Genomic DNA, 13,857 nt, shown 5'->3' on the forward strand with positions numbered 1-13,857 from the left:
TTTTTTTTTTTTTTTTTTCTCTGTTCTATTTTCTATGGGTAACTTAAACGTTTCTTTAAATATTCTTCTTATTGGTTTGTACAACTTTTTAAAGTGGTTGTGCTAGATATTACCTCATATACATAGCTTATAAAACATTACTGGTCATCATTTTACCAGTTCAAATGAAGTATAGAGATTTTTCTTTCCTGGATATGATATTACCCTTTTTCATTTACAATGTAATTCTTTAAAATATTTCCTTTACACACATTTATAACTACATTAGTAGAATAATGTTTGCATCCACTGTTGGACATAATTTAGAAAATCCCAGAGAAAAAGATAAATTGTATTTACCCATATTTTTTTTCTTCCTGTGTTATTTCTTCCTTTCTGGTATTTCATAATTCTCTTTCTTCTTAGAGAACTTCCTTATCCATTTTTTTAGGACAGATTTGCTGGTGAAAAGTTCTTTTAATTTTCCTTTTTCTTAGCATGTGCTAATATACCCATTACCCTGAAGAATATGTTTGCTGGGTATAGAATTGTGTCTTTACAGTTCTTTTTTAAAAATACTTGAGAATTACTATGTCTTTTCTGTATAGTCTCTATGGTTTCTGATGATAAGTATACTGTCATTTGAGTTGTTTTTGCCTTTAAAAATAAAGTTTCTTTTTTCTGTGTTCAAGATTTTTTTCTTTGTCTTTAGTTTTCAGAATTGTTATTATATGCATGTATGTGGATTTGTGGTTGTTGATAGTTTCTTTGTCTTTTTTGGATTTCTCTCAGCTTCTGAATTTTTAAATTTATATCTCTTGCCAAATTTGGGAAATTTTCAGCTGTTGTTTCTTTGAATTTTTTTTTTTTTTTTCTTCTGCTCATATTCTTTTTCCTCTCTTTCTGGGACTTTGCTGACACAAATACTAGGTATTATGCCATCATTCCTCAGGTCCATGAGGCCATGTCCCATTTTTTCAGTCACTTTTTTCTCAGTTGCTCAGATTGGGTAATTTCTAGTACTCTATATTGTTTCTATTTCACTGATTTTTTTTTTTTTTCTGTTCCTCTCTTACACTGTCAAGATCATTCACTGAGCTTTCCATTTCAGTAATAGTATTTTTCATATTGCATTTTAATCAAAATTGATTTAATTATTTCAATTTATTTCTTTACTGAGAATTTTTATTTCTTTACTGAGATTTTATTTTATTGTATTGTATTTCACTTACTTCAACCTTATTTGTTCTTGGGAATATTTTAATTATGATTATTATAAAACTTTTCAAAGATAATGTTAACACCTCTATTATCTCAGAAAATACATCAATTTTGGGGAAAACATTTCTGTCCTTCTTGGTTATATTTATGATAAATACTTTTCCATGGATACTTGGATACTTCCATGTTAGGAGACTCTGGATCTTATTTAAACCTTCAATTTTAACTAGCTTCCTCTGACATCACTTCATCACCAGAAGTGGATGCTGCCTCTTTACTGCCAGGTGGAGGTAAAAATTTAGGTTTCCCATTCAGCTTTCATTGACATGTGGGTAAGAGCTCCTCTTTACTGTTGGTAGAGAGGTAGAGTGGGATTTCTGACTCTCCATTTGTTCTTCACCGAGAATATGGGATCAGAAATAATGAAGGTCCTAGCTCCCTACTTTGGTATAGTGCCTAAGGCATTTGACTGCTAATCAGAAGGCTAGCAATTCAAACCCACCAGCCTCCCACCTTGGAAGGAAGATTGGGCAATCTACTTCAGTAGAGAGACTGCCTCAGAAACCCAAGAAGCGGTCATTATGAGTCAGAATTGACTTCATGGGAGTGATTTCTTTCTTTCTTTCTTTTTTTGAGCCTCCTACTTGACTCTTTCTGAAACTACCGCAGGGGACCTATTAGGGAGCCTTGTTAAAATCTTGTGAAAGAATACTGAGCTTCAACTCAACCTTTGTGGATGAAAGTCAATTGGGGGCCACAGTTTTTTTCCTGTGGTGTTTGACATGAATAGAGTGTTTTTTTGTCTAAAGGTTGTCATTCTCGCCTGTTCCTTTCCTCATCCTTTGGCCAGAGAATGCAAGGTTTCCTTGAGGCTTTTTGTGTCTGTGCCCACTGATGTTTCAGAGTTGCTGGTTTTGTCAGTTCAAATTTTTTATATATCAGAGGAAAAGTCAAACCCAGGACATTCACCACTGTTCGTTGTTCCATTGATGCTTAGGTACCTACAGTGTCTGCCTTCTTCCTCTATCTTTCAGCGTGTTCTTATGTTTGTTTCATGTATAATATACAGCATTTTTAGTTCTATGTTGTAGGAGGAATATAAAAAAAGTACATCTATTTTATGTTTATAGAAGTGGAATTCCTGTATTCATCTGCATTTGCTAAATCCATTGAGAAATGGTTTCATTTTGCTAGTGTTTTTTTCTTTTTAAATATGTGAATAGAAACCAGCCATTCCTCAGAAGGAAAGTTGAGCAATCTACTTCAGTAGTGATAATGCCTCAGAAACCCAAGGAGGGGTTGCTATGAGTCAGGTCTGACTCGATGGCACATAACAACAACAACAACAGCTACACTTTGGGATTCTCCCTTACTCAATCTTTTAATTTAGGAACTCTAAACTTTAGCATTTTTACAATGCACATAAAGTATTGATTTTTATTTATTTTCTTTCCTTATTGTTTGATAGTGGATTTTCTGCTGTTTTTTAAAGAATACCTTTCATTTGTTTCCTGTATGTAAATAAGATTTGGTGGCTTTTTTGTTTGTTTGTTTGTTTGTTTTGGTAGCATGCTTTTTCATAACTTTGCTTTTCTAAAATCTGTTTCAGGTCATCAACAAGTCTATGTTCTCTCTGTGCTGGCTCTCACCTTGTCTCATTGAGCTTGTGTAGCTCTGCACATTTCTTGGCATTCCTTGGCTTTTAGACAGATTCTCACATGTTTTCTTCTCCCTATTTATGTCCCTGTGTGTCTGTATTCCTCTTAATAAGACACCATCAGAAGTGATTGGGTTTAGGACTCACCTTACTCCTGTATGCCCTTATTAGCATAATCAAATATAAACATCATTTCCAAACAAGTTCCCATTCACTGGTCAAAGGGTTAGGACTTCAATGTATCTTTTTTGGGGGGACACAATTCAATCCATAACACAGGGTAAATAAAAATTCTATTTTACATTTTAAAAAACTAATAAATAAAACCAATCAATATTTCAAAGAGCCCAAATACTGAGGAATACTTTGTAAAAAAGGACTTTAAAATTGGCAGTCTGATTTTCTAAAAGAAATAGCCAGATAAAAGTTTGCCTTTAAGAGGCAATGATTAAAGGCACAATGTCCAACTTTAAACCTGGGAAGATTATAAAATGTATGAAAGAAATTTCAGACTTCTGGCTTTAATTGAACCAAAAATATCATTTAGACTAGATTTTGAAAATATATGATAAAATAATATTAAGGATACAACAGAGGGAGAATATCACAGAGTAAAATAAATGTATATTTATGCTGTTTTAAAGGCAAACTGCATCTTTGGAATTGTGATATTCTAGGACTGATTCCTGAAAAGTGTTCTATACAGGCCATGAGGAAAGAGTATCTGACAAGTATAAAAAAGGAGCAGCATTAACTCCAAGTATGGAGACAGATTCACTAGTGAGACATATGGAGGGGGGGCTGTGTGACTTGGGCAAAAGACACTTAAGGATTTTCCAAGCCACATGATTTTTACTTCTGTAAAATCAGCACTATATGAGAGAAACAGGTTTCTAAAAAGCTTTTATTATGGGGCAGACATTGTGAAAAATGCAAAGTACTTCATTATCTTTTTGCACCCCTCTTTACAAATGTGGAGCTGTGATGTAGAGAACTTATATAACTTGCCTGCAGTCAAGTTATATAACATCATGACATCACTAACATGGGTCAAAGACCAAATCCTAAGCCAGAGCTGGAGCTTTTAAACATGGCGCTATACTAATTGACTTCCATTAATGAAAATATGTTTTAAGCACTATGAGTGACAATTCTTTTTAAAGAAGTTGTCTGTGCATGTTGTTTCCTTTATTAAGATTGTCCTCTCCATGTATATTTGTCTGGAAAATTCCTACTAGTTTTTTGAAAACATACCTAAATTTTACCTCTTTGCCACAGTTCTTTCTTTCTTTTTTTCTGATTCGCTATGGATTTTCTGCCCACCTTCTATTTTCAGTATTGAAATTACAGTTTAAACCTAGCACTGTTTTTAAATGTTCCTGTCCTTTCAGTGTCCCCTTGCCAAATTCAAGCCTCTGGAAGAGAAGATTTTGTTTTGTGTGTATGTAATCACACCAGCACTTAACATGATGGTGAATAGAAAGCAAGCACAAATATTTTTTATTAAATAAACAATTACTTGGGAAACTGGTAATACACATAGAGAATGGGTAACTTTCTGTCTCATGTCGGTTTAGATACTGATGTTGGTTCTATTTGTTCTCAGAATTTCCAAGTGACAGAATAGAGGCAAACTTAATATGCCTGTGTGTTTCTTTCTTTCTTTCTTTCTTTTTTTTTTTACCTTGAGATGAGAACAGAATAATTACACAGGCTCAGCCATAAGATAGCTTTTTTTTTTTTTTTTCAAGTTTATATGTTTCAAAGAATGGAAGATAATTTTTAAATTCATATTCACCTCTATTTGCAAGCCTGTTAGTCTAAGAGGCTTCCTCCATATCATAAAGATTATTTAAGAGAACGTTGCTGAAGATGTGCTCCAACAATTGGAACCATTTCAGATGAGCAATCTAAGAGATTTTTCCGAAATACCTGTACTATTTTCTTCTTTTAGCACTGGATTTTTAGTGTTTTTTTTTTTTTTTCCCCTACTACTATTACTTAAAATATTAATTTTTAATTTAAATTATTTTAAATGTAAATGTTTTTCATGGAGGAAGGAGGTCTGAACATGAGCTTTTGATTTATTTACCTTAAAGCCTTGAGATATTTGCTATTTATATTGCTATCTCCCCAGGTGTTGAATTCTATAGATGACATTCACAACCTGTCCATTTCCTTTATATTTATTTGTTCTATAGTAGCAGACTTCCCACCTATGTAGGAAATAGATACAAGTTACTGCTGAAGAGTTTATCAATTTAAGATCATTTTATTCAGTTTCTTAAATTGTGTTATCTCTGTACTATTATGCAGTTACCTCTAAAAATCTACAAAACATTTGAGTGCAAGGGTGGAGATGGAGGAGAGTGACATTTACAAGTTTATTCTCTTAAATACCTAGATTGATTTTGGGGAATCCAATGACTGAGACCCATTATTTATTGTCTTCTTCTGTTTTAGCTCTGGTGGAGCAGTGCCTAAAGCATTTGACTGCATCCAGAAGGTTGGTGGTTCAAAATCACCAGCTGCTTTGTGGAAGAAAGATGGGGTGATCTACTTCTGTAAAGATTTACCACCTCAGAAACCCAATGGAGATGGCTATGAGTTTTTATTTATTTATTTATTTTTTGGATTCTGTTTTATCTAGTATGCCCTTCCTTTTTAGTAAGATAAATGTGCTTCTAACATGGCTAACTAGAATAGAGACTGTGTCTTCTAGCTTCCTTTGCAGGTAAGTAAAGAGAAACATACAACTTCTGATAGAAATTAGAGTAAGCTCCTGGGAATCTTTGTTGAAAAACAGTATCTAAGCTACTCTTTTGCTCTTTCCTTGAACTTTTTCACCATGTTGCTCTTTGAAATATAGATATCACCATCTTGAAACACAGAGTTAAGACCAAATCAGGCAGAACAACAAGGTAGAATAACCTGGAGTCCATGACCGCCACTCCACACATTTACATGACAGAAAAATGAGCATTTCTTCTGCTTTAAGCTTTTTATATATCACAGATAAACAAATTGTAGCTAAAACAACACTGTTGTTCATCTGTAGAGGTATTAATCTGGTACTTGAACCAAACAATTCTTTAAAAAAAATTGTATATTGTTACTATGTGATTAAGAATAGGAATTTTTTAGAATATGCATTATTTGTGCTATTTTTAAGTAGAACTTTTGCACTGTCATTTTCTAAGTGATTCTTATTTTATGTTTCTAAACCTGTTACTTAATTTGTACAAGCAGGGAAATAACAGTTTTCAAAGAGTTGTTGTAAGATCAAAACAATGTTTTTACAAATACTCGGTAATCTTTCAGATCCTTGCTCAAATGTTAACTCTACAACATTCACTAAACCCCATTTTCAACCCCATTTCCCTCTCCTACACTCCTATCCTACTGTGCTTCATTTGAATCCATAGCTCTTTATGCCATTGAACTTGCTGTATATTTTCTAGGTGTATGTTTATTTATTTTTTTATTATGTTGTTCACTGCTGTATCTTCAATGTTTATTTTGGGTATGTTTGGTGTGTATCTGGTTAAACTGTTATCATTTCTCGATGGATTGCTTTTTATTTTTCCAGTGCATAATGATATTTTTTATCCCTTGTAACAAGTTTTGACTTAAATTTTCTTTTATTTGATGATTATACAGCCACCTCAGGTCTCTTTTCATTATTATTGACCTGGAATATATTTTATCTATCTTTTTAATTTCAGTCTATTTGTGTCTTTGCATATAAAGCTTTTTCTTTCCTTTTTTCTTTCTTTTAGAACTTCAATCTGTCATCCCAGGATCTGGAGTCTGGTGTCCACTGTTTCTGATGAGAAGTTGATTGTTAATGTGTTTGAAGAGCCATTGCATATAGTAAGGCCTTTTCTGTCTGGCCACTATCAAGGTTCTCTGTTTGTCTTTGATTTTTCAACAATTTGAGTATGATGCACCTATGTGGAAATCTTTTTGATTTTATCCTACATAGATTTCATTGACCTTCTTGTAATTGTAGATGTATATCTTTCAGCAAATTTGGGAAGTTTTAGGATATTATTCCTTAAAATATTCTGTCTGCTCATCTGTATCTTCCTTCTTCTAGGATTTCTATAATGTATCTTGAAATGCCTGATGACTTCCCAATGGTCCCTTACCCAAAAACAAACTCACTGCCATCGAGTCAATTCTGACTCATAGAAGCCCCCATTGAGTTTCTGAGGGGGTAAATCTTTACAGAAGTAGATTTCCCAGGCTTCCTTCTATGGGTTGGCTGGCAGGTTTGAACTGCCAATCTTCTGGTTAGCAGTCTAATGCCTTAGGCACTATGCCATCAGAGCTCCTTAAAAATCCCTTAGGTTCTGTTAATTTTTCTTTCTGCTCTTGATAACAGGTAATTTGAATCTTTCTTTTTCAAGTTTACACATCATTTCTTCTACCTGCTCAAGTCCACTGTTGAATACCACTTTCATGATTTTTTTTTTTTTTTATTTCTAAAAGCTGCTATATTTATCATCTCCTTCCCATTGCTTTTTTTTTTTTTTTTTTGGTAATTGATATTCTCTGTTTGTTCATAGGAGCTTTAGTGGTGTAGTACCTAAGGCATTTGGCTGCTAACCAGAAGGCTGGCAGTTCAAACCCACCAGCCACTCTTCAGAAGGAAGACTGGGCAATCTACTTCCATAGAGATACCACCTCAGAAACCCAAGGAGGGGGTCATATATCTGGTTTCCTTTAGGTATTTGAACAGTTTCCTTTATCTCTGAGTATATTTAAGAAAATTGTCTTTGTTTTTGTCTAATATATCTGGTATCCAAATTTCTCCAGGGACAATTCTGTCTATTTCTTTATTACTATGAATGGATCATAGTTTCCTATTTATTTGCATGTTTTATATATATTTTTTAGTTTGCAAAAAGGATATTGAGACAGCATCATCCAGCCTGTCTAACAACTGCATGAGGGGGAGAGAGAATCACCATCAGCAACTCAAGGCTCATTCCTATGAGGTGGAGATCAGACATGCCACCCTACAAACTTTTTGCCAATTCTGACAACAGTCCCTCATATAGCACTGTACTTTTCTACTGGGTTCGATAATTCATTACAATGGGCACACAGAACTCACAGACCGTACTCAAGATTATGGATTTATTATGGAAGTAATAAGTTATAATTCAGGTTCAGGAATGCTCAGGATTCAATTCTGTGATCAGGACAGCCTCCCATCTGCCATGTCAAAGGCATGTCTCTCTTAGGCCCTTTGCTTCTCAGCCTGGCCTCTGCCCTGCTTTGGAAAGCGTTACAAAGCTTTTTTAGCTTTACTGATAACCTCACCCCACTCGGGCCAGCAAGCCTCTTGCCCTAAGGCACTCAGTTTTCTTGCTCCATGGACCGGTAAGCCTGCCACTCTGTTTCATGCCATTCTTTCTGTTCTGCTTCTGCTGCTGCTGCTGCTGCTACTGCTGCTGCCATCATCTCTCTGCTGTCTCTCTGCCAAGGTGGTCCAGTGCAGGGAATCTCAGGTCCAAGGAGGTACTCCACTGCTGGTTGCTCATTCTTTCTGGTGGCAAGATTTCTCATTCTGCCTCTGGTAGGGATCGCTTTAAGCCTAACAGAATAACAAAACTGACCAAACCCCACATTAGGGTTTCGTACACCTTATGCATGGTCCCACCCCTACAAGGGCAGCATACATTTACATTATTAACAAGCAATCCAATCCCCCTCATGGGCCACAAGCATCTTACATTTGAATAGTTTCACTTAACAGTCTGTTGGGACTTACAAAAACCATGGCTAGAAAAGCCATACCAAGTAATTCACAGCAGCACATAGTTTTTGTTTAAAACTCAACATTTTGAATATTATATTGTGTCAACTATGAAATCATATTCTTCTTCCTCCCCATGATTTGCTATTTTTGCTTGTTGAAGGCTGCCGTTGTCTGCTTGTTTACTGATTTTCCAAACTATTTTTGCAAAGATTGTATTGCTTGTTGTATGTGAAGTCTCTATTTCCATATCTTAGTGGTAAGCCAGTGACCTGAATATTTTCTTAAATGACAAGAGCCAAATAATAATAGTAGTGAAACAAAAAGCAAAAACACTTCTCCTTGTCTTTGCAGGTAGACTCCAAGACATGGAATTCCTTCAATGCTAAGGCAGCTGCTAACAACTCAGACTTAATCTCCACTTTCTGGTTCCGTGTGTGCTTAAGAACCTCCTACAACTTTTCAAAAATCTAAGAATCCTCCTGCTGAGACTTTTCCTTCTCTGAATTTTAAGTTTTCTGCCTCTTGTTCCATCTGGCATCCCTTGCCCTATGTAGCTATGGATGTTGTTGTTGTTAGCCACCATAGAGTCCTCTCCGACTCATAGCGACCCTATGTACAGCAGAACAAAACACTGCCTGGTCCTGTGCCAAGCTCACAATCCCTGCTATACCCGAACCCATAGCTATGGATAGTGTATGTCTTTAAATGTTTGTAACAGATGCCTCCACTGTCTGGAAAACTGTTCTGGTATGAGAGTAAAACACAAAAAGCAGCCTCTGTGCAGGTCCCTTAGGAAACATCTCGCCACTTCAAAACACACAAACACAATTTTCCAAGAACAAAGTCAATATTGAACCTTGGCACCAGCAACTGCATCAAGAATGCAGAGAATGCCCCTTCCCCGCCCTTAGTCTTTTTTTTTGTTGTTGTTTTTAAATGAATTCACTAGGTTGCTGTAAATATTTAATTGTATTCTAGAGTTCCCAAAAAATTTGATTCTGTCTCTTTTAGCTAGGTTAATGGTTAACACAGTGGAGGGACTGATTCTTTGAGCAGTCTATTTTATCATTTTCCTCAATGACATCTAAGTCTTACTAAGTTTTCAACTATGTTCTGTAGATTTTAGGGTATGAGATATGTCATTTATTTCATTAAATGGGTCTATTAGTGTGATATATTTTCTGTTATAATTGTAATTTTTTTTTTTTTTTAGTTTCAGGTTGGAATTATTTGTTGCTGGAATGGAAATATAATTGATATTTTGTATTGATTTTATATCCTAAAATTTTGCTGAACTAATTTATTAGTTTTAACAGATGTTTAGTAATTGCTGTATAGTATAAACAGATCGGAATCTCTGGGAGATGAATATGTGTTCTAACTCCATAACCTAAAGCTCCATATTAATCTTGTTCAATTTAAACACTGCCTTATTCTACTTATAGCCATGATCACATAAGAATCCTGCCCTACAACCACATTCTTAAGATCATAAAACTAAGACAGGAACAGCTCACAGGATAGGGCAACCCACATTCCTCAAATCCCGAGACTAAGGAAGGGACACTACAAAAGAAATAACACAAATGTAAATAGCAGGTCATTTTTCAGGTGTCTTCTTGCCCACTACCCGTGGTCAGTGTTACCCTATTTTGAAGCCTGTGCACCTCTGTTCTCTTTTACCATCTGATGCATTAAAATCTAAGACAGGCCCAACACTTGAACCAAGAGCAAACAGCAGAATACACCAGCGCAGAAGAAATAGCAGCATCCATGTTGAAACACACAGACTCCATCTTAGAGATTGTACATGGACTTAGACTGAAGGAAATTGAGGTTTTTCGTTAGGAATTTATCACAGCCTTGTTCTGCTTCCTGGCTTTCACAAAAGCATCTGGATTTTATGAGTACTTTGCCTGCATAACATATTTTGAAATCATGTGCCTTACGGCCATAAAACTATTATAAAAACTCCTAGCCTATATGGCATGTGGAGACACACATGGCATTGCCTCTGGCTCTGGGGTCTCCACCTTGCAATGTTAATAGCCTCTTATTAAAGTTCTTTCTGAGCTACAGCTGACTTTCTAGTCATTATTTCAGAACTTGAGCTACAACATTACAAAGGTTTTATACATAGAAAATAATGTCATTGGCAAATATTTTTTTTCCTTTTCCTTCCCAATCCACATATATTTATTTTATCTCTTTATGCTCTGACTAGCATACCACTATAATCTTGAGTAAAGTGGTGTGATCAGAAATCTTTGTCTTGTTCCTGATCTTATGGGGAAAATGTCCAGTCTTTTACACTAAGTGATGTTATCTTTGGGTTTTTCATGCACTATAAAAAGATTAGCATTTATATCTAGTTTGTTGAGTGTTTTTATCATTAAAGGGTATTTGATTTTGTCAAATGTTTTTGTGTCTATAGGGATGATCACATGATGTTTATCTTTTATTCTGTTAATATAGTATATAGATAGATTTTCAAATGTTAAACCAACCTTTTATTCCTATATAAATAATACTTTGCTAAAATGTATATTACTTTTTATATGTTCATGGATTTATTTTGTTAGCATTTTGTTGAGGAATGCTGTTTCTACATTAATGAGAAATATTGATCTTTATTTCTTTTCTTGTAGTTTTTGTCTAATTTTGGTATTAAAGGTTAATAAGTCCTCATACAATGAATTGTTTAATGTTCTGTCTCCTCTAATTTTCAGGAGGCTTTATGAAGAATTAATAGTTTTTCTTTAAATATTTGGTTGAATTCACCAGTGACACTTTCTTGGCCTAGGCTTCTCCTTGTGGGGATTTTAAAAATTATAAATACATTCCCTTTACTTGTTACTGGAGCTCTGGTAGCATAGTGCTTAAGGCACTTGATTGCTAACCAGAAGGCTGGTGGTTCAAACCCACCAGTCACTCCTTGGAAGGGCAATCTACTTCTGTAATAATACCACCTTGGAAACCAAAGAACAGGTCACTATGAGTAGGATCCGACTGCACAGCAGTGAGTTTGGTTTGGGTTTTGGTTTACTTGCTATAGGCTTACTCAAATTTTCTATTTCTTTTTGAGTTACTGTCACTATATTTGTCATTCTAAGAATATTTCTATTTTGTGTAGGTTTTCTAATTTTTGGACTGTTATTCATTATATTTTATTATAATCCTTTTACTTCCGTAGTGATGTTCCCCTTCATTCCCCAATTTGTTAATTTAAATCTTGTCACTTTTTTGCTTGATAAGTCTAGTTAAAAAATTATCATTAGTTGATCTTTCAAAGAATTACATTTGTTGTTTTATTTTTTTTATTATCATTTATTTTGTTTATTTCCTCTCTAATTTTTATCTTTCTTTATGCTTGCTGTGGATTGTTTTGCTAATCTTTTACCATTTGCTGAAGGTGAACATTTAGGTTATTTATTTGAGATCATATATATATGTGTGTGTGTGTGTGTGTGTGTGTGTGTGTATAATAAACATTTAGATTTATAAATTTGCCTATGTTGTTGTTGTTTTGTGCCATCGAGTTGGATCCGACTCATGTTGACCCCTCCTTGGGTTTCCAAGGCAGTTCACTAAGGAAGTAGATTGCCCCATCTTCCTTCTGAGGAGTGGCTGGTGGGTTTGAACCACCAGCCTTCTGGTTAGTAGTCAAGGGCTTTAGGCACTATAGACATTGCTTTATCCACATCTCATAAATTTTGGTATGTTGTAGTTTTGATGCACTTTTTGGGGTCCCAGGGAGAGATCCCAGCACATCAAAGAGAGGCCTGCTCTTCCACTGACCAAGAATGACCAAGTGAGACAAAGAGAATTTTGTGTGAGCATAGATTTATTACAGGAAGAGAATATGGCCAGAGGAGATGAGAGGCTCTAGGCAACACTAACCCCTGTCTCCTTGAGCACAGGGAGGGATGAGTTTTATAAGGGTTTTGGCTAATGTTCTATTCATTAAGCTTCTAGGAAAAAGCAGGTATTTTGGTGAAATGGAAAGTTCTGGCTTGAGTTATGGTAATCAAATGTGACATGACTCATTATTGGATGTCATACATGTGCTGCTTTTGGAAGTGCTGGTTGGATTCCTGGTCAGGGCCTCTGTTATCTCACAAAAGTTATGCATAGACAATCAACTTTGTGCTGCATATGCCTGGAAAGCTGTAAACTAGGTTACCACAAACACCTGCCAGAAAAAAAAAAAAAAAAAAACTCAAGAATATGAAACACAGAGTTAGAGGAGTCTCCTGGTTACTTCTGCACCCTACATGCCAAGATGTGGGTACAGACACACTCATGTGTGACGGGTTAGTGGGTTATGAAGGGCCTTAATGTCTCCAGCCCTAAATTTAGGTACCAGCTCGACTCTTTCCCTACTTCATTATCATTTTCATTAATTCAAAAGTATATTCTAACTTCCTTTATAATTTCTTCCTTGATCCATTGGTTATTTAGAAGTGTGTTATTTAATTTCTCAAATCTTCTCTTAGTAATTTTTATTTTACTTTCATTGTTGTCAGAGAACTTACTTTTCACGATTTCAATATTTTAAATATATCAAAACTTTTGTTATGATTTAACATATTATGTAGTGAATGTCCTACATTTTTTAGAACAATGTGTGTTCTCCACTTTTTCGTACAGTGTTCTAAAGACATGTGTTAGGTCTAGTTGGCTTATATGCTCATTCAAGTTTTATTTATCTCCATTGATCTTTTGCCTAGTTATTGCATTCAATATTGAAATGCAAGTTTTATTATATTGTTCTATCTATTATTGAAACAAAATTTTGTAGTCTTTAATCATTATTTTTAAATTTTCTATTTTATCGTGCAATTTATTTTATGTTTTTTGAGGTTATGTTGTTTGGTGCATCTAGGTTATATTTTATTGATGAATTAACTCTTTTCATAATTATATGATGTCTTTCTTTGCTTCTAGTAATATTTTTTGTTTTTACATCTATTTTGCTCATATCAGCACAACTACTCCAGATTTATGGAAATTGCTTTTTGCTTAGTACCTTCTATCCTTTTGCTTTCAACTTATCTGTATTTTTCACTTTTAAGTATGACTACACTAAACAGCGTATAGTTGGATATTGTTTTTTAAGTAGTCTGAAAATCTCTGTCTTCTAATTGAATTTTTAATCCATTAACATTTCTTGTTGCTATTGATATGGTTGGATTTGTATCTATCATTTTATTTTATTTTTTGGAATTAT

The sequence above is a fragment of the Orycteropus afer genome, unplaced genomic scaffold (assembly GCF_000298275.1).
Source record: "Orycteropus afer afer isolate SDZICR_OR568_19922 unplaced genomic scaffold, OryAfe1.0 scaffold00017, whole genome shotgun sequence".
In the NCBI taxonomy this organism is placed as follows: Eukaryota; Metazoa; Chordata; class Mammalia; order Tubulidentata; family Orycteropodidae; genus Orycteropus; species Orycteropus afer.